Below are 16,117 nucleotides of genomic sequence, written 5' to 3' on the forward strand. Positions count from 1 at the left end.
TCCTCCAGCAATCTGCCCCAGTGTCTCCAGTATTGCCCCCAGTGTGTCCTCCAGCAATCTGCCCCAGTGTCTCCAGTATTGCCCCCAGTGTGTCCTCCAGCAATCTGCCCCAGTGTCTCCAGTATTGCCCCCAGTGTGTCCTCCAGCAATCTGCCCCAGTGTCTCCAGTATTGCCCCCAGTGTGTCCTCCAGCAATCTGCCCCAGTGTCTCCAGTATTGCCCCCAGTGTGTCCTCCAGCAATCTGCCCCAGTGTCTCCAGTATTGCCCCCAGTGTGTCCTCCAGCATTGCCCCAGTGTGTCCTCCAGCATTGCCCCAGTGTGTCCTCCAGCATTGCCCCCCAGTGTGTCCACCGTAACCGTTAGCTTATCAAAAAAACAAAAAAAAAAAAAAACAGTCTCCTCACCTGTCCGCGCTCCAGGCGGCGAGCTCCTTCCAGCAGCGCACACTCGCCGGCGACTGACAATGACGTCAGACGCCGGCGACGTGTGCACTGCGGCCGACATCAGCTGCCAGCCTCCAATTGGCTGGCGGCTGTTGTTGTTAACTATTGATGTGCGGGCGCGCGCCCGCACATCAATAGGAAACCGCCGCAGCGCCGGAAGGGGCCCGGTGAGCAGAGGAGAAGGGGCCCAATGCGGGCCCCCTCTCTCTGCCCACCGGATCCGGGGGCACATACATGCCGGCCCGGTGGTGGGCATTCAATCACAGACGATTAGTGGAGGGTCAATCTGTGCGGCAGCCCAGGGCCCCCCCAGACCACTGGGCCCTGGGCTACCGCCCATATTGACCCTCTGATAATCCGCCCCTGGTCCTCACCTATAGTTTTTGTCCCGAAGAAGGACTGTACCACCCAGGATTGAATAGACTATAGGAAATTAAAATTGGTTTATCTCCCCAAAGGGGGTGAGAACGTGTGCTTGGTAGCAAACAAATAGCCAGCTCCCATGCACTTTCAAAAAGGGATGAGGTGTAAGGACATGTATTTGCATGGGGTTGAGTCTGCCATAAGCAAACTGCTCCTATGGCAAATGGACAGACTGGATTTACCATTATTGCAAGAACTCAGAACCAAGGGGTCTTCTTGCTATGAGTACAGAAGTTTCAATCCCAACACCCCACCCTGGTCACTCTGAGCTTCAAAGGGGGTAGCAAATGGTCAATATAGCAAGCTGAATATTTACTATGTACTGTATGGAGGGGGTAGCCAGAGACCCAAGATATTTGAAATGCAAGGCCCTGGCCCCTAAATTAGCCCACCATCCAGTCACAAACTGTAACTTTTAAATACTCCAATTCAGGCCATCCTGAAAACCAGAGCCAGGGTCAAGCATATGAAAATTGGGCTGCACAAAAGAAAGATGTTCACATTTGAAGGCCTGCCTATGCAGATTGTGATCCATGATTCATTTTCTCCTCCCCCAAAGATTTTGATTTTGGCTTTTATCCTATGTCATGTGACAAGGCTCGTTAGTGAGTCGATACCGACTTTTAGGATTGCTACTTCCTATATGTGGCACTAGAGTTCTAGTCCTCTTCCTCTCTGAAGAGACAAGTTGCATTTTTACCAGAGAAGCATTTTGGCTTAAAAATCTCCTCACCTCGGCATTTCAGGCTTGACGTGTTGCTGTCCACAAGGTGGAACATTACCCCTTTGATCTCCTCTCCCCTAAGGAAACAGAAGAACAACTAGGTATTTTCTGTTATTTCTCCCTTGTCACTTTACAACTCTTTTGAATATTTGTGTGTCATTTTCTTTTTCTTTTCATATATTTTCTTTTAAGCAATGTATTTTTGTATTAATGCCATTATAGCATTGCGCCATACATGTACGGCGCTGGTCGGGTCTCTCCCTTTGGGGTGGGCTTTGGCGCTAATCCCACATCTTTTCCAGCACATGTCAGCTGATTTGACAGCTGACATGTGTCCTTAACAGCCACGGGTGGAATTGCGATCCACTCGCGGCTGTTAACATATTAAATGCCGCTGTCAATCACTAACATGTCACATGACTGCGGGTCGGCGATGGGTTGGCATGACAACCTGGGGTCTGCAGCAGCCCTCTGTGGTTGTCATTGCTGGATTGCTATGTGCGCCGCCCAGCGGTCGGCGCTCATAGCAAGTGATCATTGTTGCTACATAGAGCAGGACTGCAGCCCTGCTCTGTGTAGCATAACTGATTGGATGATCGCAGCTTCTAGTCTCCCATGAAGACTATTTAGCAAGTGTAAAGTAATAAAAAAAAGTTTTTTAAAAAATTAAAAAATAAAAATGTTATAAAAGTTTAAATCACTCCCCATTTACCTCATTCAAAATTAAACAATAAAAAAAAATAAAAGAATACACATATTTGGTATCGTCGTGTTCAAGCTTTGGATTTTTTTTCACCAATTAAATAAAAAAGAACCCATACGTGTTTGATATCTTCAAACTCGTAATGACATGGAGAATCATAATGGCAGTTCAATTTTAGCATTTGGTGAACATGGAAAAAAAGCCCATAAAACAATTGTGGAATTGCAGTTTTTTTTGCAATTTCACCGCACTTGGAATTTTGTTCCCATTTTCCAGTACATGATATGGTAAAACCAATGTTGTCATTCAAAAGTACAACTTGTTCAGAAAAAAACAAGCCCTCATGTGGCCATATTGACAGAAAAATAAAACGTTATGGCTCTGGGAAGAAGGGGAGCAAAAAACGGAAAAGGAAAATGGCCCAGGGTGAAGGGGTTATTTTAATCATTATATACTCTAAAGAATCCATAGCCATTCAGAGTGTGGGTGACCTTTTTTTTATTGCCATAGAGTAGCATTTTTAAGGAACTCACCACCCCATGTGTTTGATGACTGGTAGCAGCGTGTTGTGTAACTGGGGTGTGTAAACTGTGTTGGGGTGTAATTTATGCCCACTTTATAGCTTAGAACAGAGGTTGAGTGTGAGGAGATAAATTAACCCTTGCAGGTTAGGTTGCACCCCATGTCATGTCCTGAGAAGTATCTACATGAAAATGACTGAAAAATAAGGTCAATGAAAATTATTCCGAGGGCTTATTATTTACCCGTTCATGACCTTGCAATTTTCTGTTTTCGTTTTTTGCTTCCCCTTTTCCCATAGCCATAATTTTCTTATATTTATGTCAATATGGCCATTTTTTTTGCTTGTTTTTTTACAGGACAAGTTGTATTTTTGAACGACACTATTGATTTTACCATTTAATGTACTGGAAAAGGGGGAAAAAATTCCAAGTGTGGTGAAGTTGCAAAAAAAAATGCAATTCCACAATTGTTTTTAGGGTTTTTTTTTACTTAACATGTCCACTAAATGCTACAATTGATCTGCCAGTATAATTCTTCAGGTCATTATGAGTTTGCAGATACCAAACATGTACTGGTTATTTTTTATTTAAGTGGTGAAAAAAAAGCAAACTTTGTAACAAAAAAAGTGGCACCATTTTCCGAGACCCGTATTGTCTCCATTTTTCAGAATCTGAGGCTTATTTTTTTCATGCTGAGCTGATGTTCTATTGATACCATTTTGAGGTAGATACAATGTTTTAGTCACCTGTTATTGCACTTTATTGCAATTCTGTATCGACCAAAAACCGTTATTCTAGGGATTTGATTTGATTTGTCATTATACCGTTTACCAACGGTAAACTGATTAATTTAGTTTATATGAGTGATTGCGCACCCTTCGGGCGTGCGATGATTACGAACCATGCAATGGGGTGTACCCACGCACCAGACTGGTGCATGTGCAGACTAATAGCAAACATAAATACCTGGTGTACCTCTCCTGCCACTCCTACCTTGTGTATGAAAAAGATCTATAGTTAATACTGTTCGGGTAGAGCTATCCGATAGCGCTATCCATGAAGAAAGTGAATGGGTAGAGCTATCCCATAGCCCTATTCCTAAAGGAAATGAACGGGTAGAGCTATCCAATAGCGCTATTCCTCAATGTTCCTGAGTGTAAGCTATTTCACAGGGTTGAGCGCACTTTGGATCTGCCCCCAAGGCCCTGCCCATGACCAATGTTTGGACCGTAGACCGCGGCTAGGAGTTAGTTCCACATTTGTGAACAAAATTTTTCGGCTTTTACAATTGTTAAAAAGCTTAATAAAAGACTTCTTTGTACACACAGTTGACAGTAAGTCAACATTAGGAATAAGTTTACCCTGCTTCTGTGTCGCAAATATTTTATTATTATTTGTTGGCTTTTTCTTCTCCTGGAGAAAGCCACATATAACTGCCCATGTGAAAATACTGGGAGAGGCAAATAAATTCCTACAATATCCAAGGACTGTCCCTGAGATTTATTGATGGTCATTGCAAAAGCCAACATGACAGGAAACTGACTCCATCTCATCTGGACTGGCAAGTTTTTATCTTTGGAAATCAGGTCAATACTTGGAATAAAGGTACAGTATTTTCTGGCGTATAAGACGACTGGGCGTATAAGACGACCCCCAACTTTTCCATATAAAATATGGAATTTGGGATATGCCCGCCGTATAAGACGGGGATCATCTTATACGCCCAGTCATCTTACACGGCGTGTGGTTCCCAGGGTCTGGAGGAGAGGAGACTCTACTTCAGGCCCTGGGATCCATATTCATGTTAAAAATAAAGAATAAAAATAAAAAACATGGATATACGCACCCTCGGACGGGCCCTGGATCACAGCGCTGCTAGCGTCTCCCTCTGTTCCTTAGAATACGGTGAGTGAAGGACCTTCAGTGACGTCGTGGTCACATGAGCGGTCAGGTGACCGGTCACCTGACCGCTCATGTGACCGCGACGTCACTGAAGGTCCCTGACCGCTCATGTGACCGCGACGTCACTGAAGGTCCTTCACTCACCGCATTCTAAGGAACAGAGGGAGACGCTAGCAGCGCTGTGATCCAGGGCCCGTCCGAGGGTGAGTATATCCATGTTTTTTATTTTTATTCTTTATTTTTTACATGAATATGGATCCCAGGGCCTGAAGGAGAGTCTCCTCTCCTCCAGACCCTGGGAACCACACACCGAAATGCAGGATCGCTCCCTGCACACGCCGTACCCGGCGTATAAGACGACCCCTGACTTTTGGGACAATTTTTAGGGGTCAAAAAGTCGTCTTATACGCCGGGAAATACGGTACCTTCACACTGAGCAACTTTACAACGAGAACGACAACGATCCGTGACGTTGCAGCATCCTGGATAGCGATCTCGTTGTGTTTGACACGCAGCAACGATCAGGATCCCGCTGTGACATCGCTAGTCGTAGCTAGAAGTCCGGAACTTTATTTGGTCGTCAGGTCGGCGTGATTCGTCATGTTTGACAGCAAAAGCAACGATGCCTGCAATGTTTTTTCATGGAGCTAACAACCAGCGAGAACGATAAGTACGTCACTGGATCGCTCCTACATCGTTCTGCTGTTGCCATGTTTGACGTCTCCTAGCGACCTAAACAGCGACGCTGCAACGATCGGCTCATTGTCTATATCGCTGCAGCGTCGCTTAATGTGATGGTACCTTAACAACTGTCTGACCCTTTGCTTTTCCATTTAAAGCAACGGCATGAATAACGTTTGCTTTTAAGCTTTTCACATAAAGCCCTGTGCCATTACAAAGGCCACGCATTCTGTTAAGATTACGCAGGAGCATAATTACAGCCCCTGGTTTCAGCTTTAGTTCATGAGGAGGCATCCCAGTGGGATTCAAAAAGTTCAGAAACTCTACAGGGTAATCTGTGAGAATCACACCCTCCTCTTCAGCAATTGTGTCGACGGAGCGATATGTTGAGTGTTCACTTTGAACTTGACTAAGAATTTTGTCATTCAAGGCATGAACGTCATCATTCAATGGCGTAAGAATTGCTTTATTGGCAATTGCTTCTACCGTTGCATTGGTAATCTCAATTGAGTTGCCAAAAATAGGTGTAATTAAATCACCCTCTTCAATAAAAGAATTCGGGATTTCAATTGTGTCTTCTGGTAGACCATATACATTTGACAACTCTCCATTGCCAAGTCTCAGTAACCATGAGTTTACTCAACTTCATCCTGAAATGTTCTCATATTCTGTTGTAACTGGAACCGTGAAAACTGATTCCAGGATATTGAGTATTAAATGGTAGACTGTACAATTTGGGCTCTTTTTCCACCTTCCACTATTAGTAGGGTTTGACGAAAGTCACCACCGTTTATTAAAACTTTTCCACCAAATGGTCTTTTTTTCCTCATATGTCTTGGAACAAATTATCCACAGCGTTCATATTAAAACAGGGAGTCATTGTTACTTCATCCCAAATAATGACAGATGACTCCCTAAGCTCCTTTGCTTGAAGTGAGGTTGGCTTAATTTTTGACACTGTAGTCTCATTTGTTGTAATTCCAAGGCCAAACTTGGAATGGTAGGTGCTACCATTTTGTAGTTCCTGTTTCCTGTTTCCTGTTCCCATTTTGTAGTAATGTAGCCGCCAATCCAGTGGAGGCTACTGAGCAAAAAGACTTTTTTTCTGCTTGTAGTGTCTTGTGCAAGCAGTTGTACAAAAATGTCTTCCCACTGCCTCTTGGGCCGTCCAGAAAAAAACAGTGTGAGCTAGTATCATCTGGCTGTGATGTAGCATTGACTGCTTGCATAATTGCATCGAAAGCTGATTTCTGAGCTTCATTAAGCATAGCTTTCAATTGCTCAGCCTCCTGCTTTATTACAGGATAATTCAGTTGTTCCAGTATTTCATCTGGAACATTTACTGGAGTTGGCAATCCGTAGTCAGCACAGGACTTTTTATTGCTTAAGATCACTTTATTAATATCATGAAGAGCCAGTTGCTCAGCAATTTCTGGAGTATATGGCCTGGTGTAATCCTCCATAAATTCAGTTTTATATTTTTGCCACAATGCCAATTGTTTAGCTGGTTCCCCATATATAGTTACATATAGTTACATAGTTATTAAGGTCGAAGGAAGACTATAAGTCCATCTAGTTCAACCCATAGCCTAACCTAACATGCCCTAACATGTTGATCCAGAGGAAGGCAAAAAAAAACCATGTGGCAAAGAGTAAGCTCCACATTGGGGAAAAAAATTCCTTCCCGACTCCACATACGGCAATCAGACTAGTTCCCTGGATCAACGCCCTATCAAGGAATCTAGTGTATATACCCTGTAACATTATACTTTTCCAGAAAGGTATCCAGTCCCCTCTTAAATTTAGGTAATGAATCACTCATTAAAACATCATACGGCAGAGAGTTCCATAGTCTCACTGCTCTTACAGTAAAGAATCCACGTCTGTTATTATGCTTAAACCTTTTTTCCTCCAAACGCACAAATTATAGCAAATAATTTGCGAAGTTGGTAGGGCATTTGGAAAGCGATTGCATCCGTTATACCGTCTTCCCATTGGGAATCGTCTTCCAAAAGATGAAGATCAAAGCACGCATTTTTATACGTGCCATGTACGACTCCATTGACAGTCCTTAAGTCAGCATAAGACTTTGCTCCTCTTACGTGAAGTGAAAGGAGTCTTAGGTAATACAGCTCACCATCTGTTAAAGAGACTGTATACATTCGGGCAACTGTTTTCCCAAATTGAGCCCGTTGTTTTTTCCATCCTTCTAGTACAGCTTTTCTATCCCAGATATAGTGTTCAGGGATTTCACAGTGCAAATACTGATGGGCGGAAGCGTCAACTCTGTTTAGCTCAAAATAAGCCTGCAGAGTGGAGGCTTTTGAGTCTGAAATAACCATATCCACATTACCATCTTCGAAAAACACTTTCTGCATGGTTTCAAGGTGAACAGCAAGCTTTTTAATGGTATGTGAAGCATCATGCATTTTATTTTTTTCTGATTCTCCATATGCCCTCAGAGGCGCTTATATACCGAGAATCTAGGTACATGGCTGGTTCATTCCAGTTTAATGTATCAAACTTGATATTGGCAGAGTCATGTCCTTTCTATACAAATTTGAAAAGATATTTAACACTTTTTATTGAAGCACATATCTCAACATTGTTATGGCAAGTGTACTTGAGTAATAAATAACAGTTGTATGGAACTACCCATCTATTGTCGATTTCTCGCGTTCCTCGTCTGGTTTTCCCAGTATTGCGTCGACGGTACTGTAGATAACCATCAACATTGGGGTTTATCTCTGTTTTAAATACCTTTGGGAATTTTTTTGTGCATTGACCATGTGTCATGTGTATAGCACCAGGTTGATCTTCGCCACATGGGCCATGAATCATGTGCTTCATCACTGCCTCATGCAGTTTTGGATTTGCCATCTCATTCGGGATTTCAGCAGAGACCAATTTGTCAATTATTTCTTTGTCCCTCGGTTTATCTTCCTCTCCGATGATTAAGAGCATGTGTGAGCGTTTGGTAGTCCACACTTTTGAAATTCTATTACATGCACATAGGCAACTACAGGGCCAAAAATGTGTTTTTTCAAAATCTCGTTAAGCACGGCTTGGAGTTTGATTTTAAATACTCGTGCAACCAAATCTGGTCTGAACTCTGGCCTTTGCCATGGTTCTAAGTTTTCAGTAATTTCTTTCCACTTTGGGTTACAGGTCATCGTAAGAAAAAGATCTGGCTTTCTGAATTTTCGGACAATTGTCATGGCGTCTTGGTAATTTTGCTGCATAGCTCTTGGGCTTCCAATGAAATTGGACGGTAAAATTATGATTTATAATGCCGGCATAACTGTCGATGCGTAATGCCTTTTGATTTTGTTTTATATATTCGATCCTGTCAGATTCAATTTTGACGTAACTGTCAATGATAAATTGTTGCGTCAACTTCCCAGTATTTAAAAGGGGATTGAACTCGTCATGAATGGCAAGCCTGTATGCATAGTACTACGTATAAACTAAGAGAAGAAAGGTAGGCCTTATAAATGTGAATCACCACCAAGTAAATAACAAATCACAGCTTTATTAAACAAATATACATACAAAAGGCAAAACACACTTAAAAACATCTAAAACAAGGGGATATAAAATAACCCCATACACACAAAAGCCCAAAATAAGGCCAAAAACCCGCACAGACCCAAACAGAGTGAAATACACATGCCCACTAATACAAATGGCCTGGAATGACAGCGTAGTAGCCAAATAAATGTAGTAGCTATAGCCAGCCCAACCAACCCCATTTAATAACTCACATGAACAGACGTCATGATAACCTGGGGACAAGCATGACCTAACTGCACCCTATGATAAATGTGCCCTGGTGTCCACAAATAAAGCGATAGTACAAAGAACGTGGGACTGGCCATGCGGATAAGAAAAACAGGGCTGAGAATGCAAATACAGATGAGTAAGATGTCCAATACCCACCAAAATTATGACCAAGCGCCTAGAAAGAGTAAAGAGATAAAGTGCATGGTTAGCCAAATCCCGTGGACACCGGTCATGGGCAGGACCAAGAGGGCATGTGTACCCTGAAAAGTGGAGAGTGCGGGCTGCAGACACCCAACGTGTGTCGCCACGCACTGGTGGCTTCGTCAGGGGTAGTGCCTGCATGGCTGGCCTCTCGCTTAAATATGAGATAATCGGTTACTTACCGAGAACAGCTGTGCTGCAGCTAGAATCGCCGCATGGAGTAAGTGCAATGGCAATTGCACCCGCCGGGCCCGGCGTGTATCCAGTGCGCATGCGACGGCGTCCCAGAGCGGAAGTGTATAGTCCGCTCACGGTCGCCATGGCAGCACGCGCACTGTAGCAAATGTGCTTGCGCAGAGAATATTCCAAGGAGGGATGAACACAAACGGGTGTTTAAACTACTTAAAGGATGGCAGGGAAACAGGCTCAGTGCGCACGCGTACAGGGAGATAAAGCCCAAGAATGAGAACGAGTGTATACTCTGAGAAAATGGTCACTAAAAATATATTAGCCCATTAGAAACAAGCCAGCAGCGCTAGGAGCCCTATTCCAAATATTAAAACCCAGATGTCTAGTTTAAATAATAGACACATAAATAGCACCCCTGCAGAAGTTCCCCCAGATACATGGATCACTAAATGCTGTAAGGAAAAACACCTAAAATAAAGAGTAGAAAAGAAAAAAACACAATACAAAATAAAAAAATAAAAAAGTAAACTGTCTGAAAAATAAACTATCTAAAAAATACAGGTAAATTGGAAGTTCCACCAGAAGCACTAAATATACAAAGGACAAGATGATAAACCCGTATGAGAACTCCCCCAAAAAAAGGAAAAAAAGAAAAACTAATAAAAATGAATCAAAAGAAATGAAAAAAAAAATTAAAGAATGTAAAAAATAAGCTATACCCAAATACGCAATAGGCGCATAGAGCAGTTATGATCAAATTGTTCATTTAATGTACATGAAAAAAGGTATAAAGAAACCGACAAGGTATATATAAAGAGATATAACAAGCAATAGTTGAGGCCCTATGTTGGCTGAATGCCAGATGGTAACCTGAACAAATTCCTGGCCTGTTGGTGGAGACTAAAGGTACCGTCACATATAGCGACGCTGCAGCGATCTAGACAACGATCCCGATCGCTGCAGCGTTGCTGTGTGGTCGCTGGAGAGTTGTCACACAGACAGCTCTCCAGCGACCAACTATGCGAAGTCCCCTGGTAACCAGGGTAAACATCGGGTTACTAAGCGCAGGGCCGCGCTTAGTAACCCGATGTTTACCCTGGTTACCAGTGCTAATGTAAAAAAAAACATACTTACATTCCGGTGTCTGTCCCCCGTCGCTGTGCTTTCCTGCACTGACTGTGAGCGCCGGCTGGCCGTAAAGCACAGCGGTGACGTCACTGCTGTAATCTGCTTTACGGCTGGCCGGCGCTGACAGTGCAGGGAAGCTGTTGTGAATTCCGCTCTTGGGCTTCCTCTGGTGGTTGTAAGTGGCACTTTTGTGAGTTCTGCTCTTGGGCTCCCTCCGGTGGTTTTAAGTGGAATGGCTGCTCCTTGGATTTAGCAGTCTGCAGCTGCTTCCACTGATTGTCTTTCTGCTCAGCTATTTATGCCTGGCTCTTCCCTTCAGCCAGTGCCACTTGTCAATAGTTCCTGGTTGGATTCACATCTCTCTTGGATTTCCCTGATATCCTGACCAGTTCAGCAAAGATAAGTTCTTTCTTTGCTCTTTTCTGTCCACATGTTGTGGACTTATTCGTTCTGTGCATTCTATGTTTTGTCCAGCTTGTCAATATGGATTAATTTCAGTTAAGCTGGATGCTCTGGGAAGCAGATTTACCCTCCACACCTTTAGTCAGGTGTGGAGATTTTTGTAAACTCTGTGTGGATTTTTGTAGTTTCTAATACTGACCGCACAGTATTCCATCTTGTCCTATCTATCTAGCTAGACTGGCCTCCTGTGCCACATCCTGGTTTCATTCTACGTATGTCTTTTCCCTCTCCACTCACAGTCATTACTTGTGGGGGGCTATCTATCCTTTGGGGATTTTCTCTGAGGCAAGATAGTTTTCCTGTTTCTATCTTTAGGGGTAGTTAGTTCTCAGGCTGTGACGAGGTGCCTAGGGAGTGACAGGAGCATCCCACGGCTACTTATAGTGATGTGTTGAGCTTAGGGACTGCGGTCAGTACAGATACCACCTCCTTCAGAGCTCGTCCCATGTTGTTCCTAAACCACCAGTTCATAACAGGAAGCAGAACGCCGGGGGACGCGACAGACACCGGAATGTAAGTATGAAGTGTTTTTTTTTCCATTTACACTGGTAACCAGGGTAAACATCGGGTTACTAAGCGCGGCCCTGCGCTTAGTAACCCGATGTTTACCCTGGTTACCAGTGAAGACATCGCTGAATCGACTTCACACACGCCGATTCAGCGATGTCTGCGGGAGATCCAGCGACGAAATAAAGTTCTGGACTTTCTGCTCCGACCAACGATGTCACAGCAGGATCCAGATCACTGCTGCGTGTCAAACACAACGATATCGCTATCCAGGACGCTGCAACGTCACGGATCACTAGCGATATCGTTGTGAAGTTGGTCAGTGTGAAGGTACCTTAACAGGGGTGTAGCAACTAACCTCGCTCTGGTACTTTTCAAGGCCTGGGTTTGAATCCCACTGACCGTGGTGCCCCCATTGTCTCTTTTCTTGTATGCATAGTACTGCAACAGGGTGATTTTTTTCTTGTTGATCTTGATCCACTGGTATGGATGGTAGATGAATGTTACCAATTCCTTGATGTTGCACACTTAGGGCAATTGGAGCTGTCAAATTTATTGTCCATCCACTGTCCTCATATGGAAATAGAAGTGGATATGTCATTGCATCACACTGTCTGTGAAGAAAGCTGATTTGAACAGTTTGGTTCTCACTTTTGAGTTGAACTCTGATGTCCCTATTAAAAGGGGGTTCACCCATTGCATTTTAATAAATTATAGCTACTTCATTGCACCTTGATGCATTGTAGCGCCTCTGGTCATTGTTGTAGTCATTTATAATTGACATTGTTATTTCGAGTGGAACGCGATTTTCTAATTCAGCAATCCTCTCTTCCTCTATTCCAAATTCCCTCATCATTGTGAAGGCTCTTGCGAGTGGGTCAATTGCTTTCATTTTCTCTCCAAGAGATGATAGCAGTGCTGGGAGGCACTTTTTATTTGCTTGACTTCTTATACTTAATGCTTCTTCGCTGTCCAAGATATAAATCTGGGCAAACTTGGGAGTACTACCCACAGCGGGATGCAATGAAGCAGTTCTGTGGTAAATTTGTCCATGAATTCGAAAACAGTATGGACCATGCCCAGGAGGTGGCACTACTTGTGCGCCCATTGATGCCAAAGCTATTGTATTGCCTTATATTAGGGTACCGTCACACAGTGGCATTTTGATCGCTACGACGGCACGATTTGTGACGTTCCAGCGATATATCCGTGACGTTCCAGCGATCTCGCTGTGTCTGACACGCTCCTGCGATCAGGGACCCCGCTGAGAATCGTACGTCGTAGCAGATCGTTTGAAACTTTCTTTCGTCGTCTAGTGTCCCGCTGTGGCGGTATGATCGCATGGTGTAACAAAGGTGTGCACGATATTGTATACGATGTACGCATAGTAACCAACGGCTTCTACATCGCACATACGTCATGAAATTATCGCTCCAGCGTCGTACATTGCAAAGTGTGACAGCAGTCTACGACGCTGAAGCAATATTGTTACGATGCTGGAGCGTCACGGATCGTGCCATCGTAGCGATCAAAATGCCACTGTGTGACAGTACCCTTAGCCATAAAGTTATTGGAGTGCTGATGCTCTCCTTTCATCAACTTGACTAATCGATCATCCATATGAATGGGACGTAATTGGATGCGCCTTCTCTTGCAGCAGGAAGGGAATGTTTTGTCCTGAGTCATTTCGTCTTTGAAATTTTTAGATTGGAAGAACTGACATTGAAATGTCAGTTCGCCAGCATAGTGCTGTTCAATGTCTCATCAATTTGATTGAGACGTCTTCTAGCGGCAAATGTAACTTGCCGTTGTCAAGTGGCTCTTGCATTTTGGACACGTATTCTATCTTGTTCTCTTTGTTGTGAAATTTGTGTGTCACTTTGTGCATTGCGTGTTGCTCATTGTTGTGCAGCATTAGATGCTCTAAGTGATTCAGTTCATTAGTTTCTCTTGCTCAGGCCGCCCTCTGTCGGGCTGCATCAGCAGTTCTTCCACAATTTCGTTCATCTTCTGTTTCAAGAAGACGCAGGTTACTCATCCGTATGCAATTTGCTTCTCTATGTGCAGCAGCGCGCTCAATTTGATCCATCTTTGCAATCTTGCCTCACAGTGTTGCCTCACAGGCTAACATTCAAAAAAGGCTAATGCCTTAACTCGCCACCAGGGGGAGGTCCTCTCCTTAGGTATCCATGGTTATGCCCAACTGTGGATGACTCATTGTGCACAGACACACGGACACAACCAAATTAGGTATATTGATTTTGATAGATCGAGCGTTTCTGAATGATGATGGCATGCTTAGATTACCAAAACCTTAAAGGGAAGGTGCCATCAAAAAAAATTTTTTTTCAGAAATTGTAAAAATGTAAAGAATTAATGATTACATTTTCTTAAAAAATATTATCATTTGTTTATAATTTAGTAAAATATGAAAAATAATTTGAAAAGTTTTGGAATTTCCACTTTTCAACACTAGGGGGAGCAGCTGCTGAAATTTCAGAAAAACCTAGTGTAGAAATAGCTCACATTACAGCACTGCAGTAATTATGGGCGGAGTCTGCTGACATGTGTGATGTCTCCTCTCCTTCTGGGTGTTTGCTAAGGGATTAGAGAGGATGATATTCAGGAACCCAGTGAGCAGCCATTTTGTTTGTGACTGCAGAGTATGGCTGCCGTCACACTATCAGTATTTGGTCAGTATTTTACCTCAGTATTTGTAAGCCAAAACCAGGAGTGGAACAATTAGAGGAAAAGTATAATAGAAACATATGCACCACTTCTGCATTTATCACCCACTCCTGGTTTTGGCTTACTGAGGTAAAATACTGACCAAATACTGATAGTGGACGGCAGCCTTAGGCTACTTTCACACTAGCGTTGTTGGCTGTACGTTGCAATGCGTCATTCAGGAGAAAAAACGCATCCTGCAAAGTTGTCTGCAGGATGCGTTTTTTCCCCATAGACTAACATTACCGACGCATTGCGACGTATTGCCACACGTCACAACTGTCGTGCGACGGTTGCGTCATGTTTTGGTGGACCGCCGCCACAAAAAAAGTTACATGTAACGTTTGTGCGTCGAGTCCACCATTTTCGACCGCGTATGCACGGCCGAAACTCCGCCCCCTCATGCCCAGACCTAACAATGGGGCAGCGGAAGCGTCGTAAGACTGCTTCTGCTGCCCACATCGGACATTTCTTTCACAGCATACGTCGGTACGACGCACTGCGAAAGGCTCGTACCGACGCTAGTGTGAAAGCAGCCTTATACTGACAAGTAGACAGTCACCGAGGATGGCAGGCAGCAAGGATTCTGGGAGATATGTGGTGGAGGGAGCATGGTGACAGCAGCACAGAGTATTTCAGGAGAGCAGTGTGCTGGTCTATGGGGGCCCCCTGTTTGGTGCGCGGAGCAGCCAGGGATTGTACATAGAGCGCTGTCTTTTATACACATGGATGGACCGTCTGCTCCACAGAAATCCAGGAAACATTTCTGCGGATTGATGGCCTGGTCTGATCCAGACTTTGCATGCAGACCCCATTCCCCTCCTCAGATCCTGTCTTCTCCATCCTGTCCTGGCAATATGTGAAAGCGAGGTGACAGGCGAAGTCCGGGGTGACGCTGGGAAGGAAATGTAGCCATATAGTAACAATAAAAATGAGACCCCTCTCTTCAGCTGCCTCACCAGCCCTGACTGCACCTAACTGGAGGTCATGCTGCCCCCTCTATTACCCCAGACCCGCGTGCAGGTGCTCAGCCAGAACCACCATAGAATGGGTCCGCTTTCTGAAGATAATACTGCCATAGTGTTCTCACATAATACCGCCATATAGATCACACACAATACAAGACGGGAAGAAAAACATTAGACTCGAACAAAGACGACCCAGGAAAACATACTCAGAAGGGAGGTAAGAACATTTCTAAAACAATCCACAGCGAGGAGATTGGAACAAAACAAAATCCTCTAAACTGCATGCTCGCAAATGCCAGAAGCCTGACAAACAAGATGGAAGAACTAGAAGCAGAAATATCTACAGGTAACTTTGACATAGTGGGAATAACCGAGACATGGTTAGATGAAAGCTATGACTGGGCAGTTAACTTACAGGGTTACAGTCTGTTTAGAAAGGATCGTAAAAATCGGAGAGGAGGAGGGGTTTGTCTCTATGTAAAGTCTTGTCTAAAGTCCACTTTAAGGGAGGATATTAGCGAAGGGAATGAGGATGTCGAGTCCATATGGGTCGAAATTCATGGAGGGAAAAATGGTAACAAAATTCTCATTGGGGTCTGTTACAAACCCCCAAATATAACAGAAACCATGGAAAGTCTACTTCTAAAGCAGATAGATGAAGCTGCAACCCATAATGAGGTCCTGGTTATGGGGGACTTTAACTACCCGGATATTAACTGGGAAACAGAAACCTGTGAAACCCATAAAGGCAACA

At 43.8% G+C, this 16,117-nt stretch overlaps 1 pseudogene; it reads right to left on the bottom strand.

The window, feature by feature from the left end:
* The window catches only part of LOC138643374 (uncharacterized), a 64,318-nt pseudogene extending 50,964 nt beyond the window's left edge, over positions 1-13,354 (bottom strand).
* Positions 13,355-16,117: the final 2,763 nt, after the last annotated feature.

The sequence above is a fragment of the Ranitomeya imitator genome, chromosome 6 (genome assembly GCF_032444005.1).
Source record: "Ranitomeya imitator isolate aRanImi1 chromosome 6, aRanImi1.pri, whole genome shotgun sequence".
In the NCBI taxonomy this organism is placed as follows: Eukaryota; Metazoa; Chordata; class Amphibia; order Anura; family Dendrobatidae; genus Ranitomeya; species Ranitomeya imitator.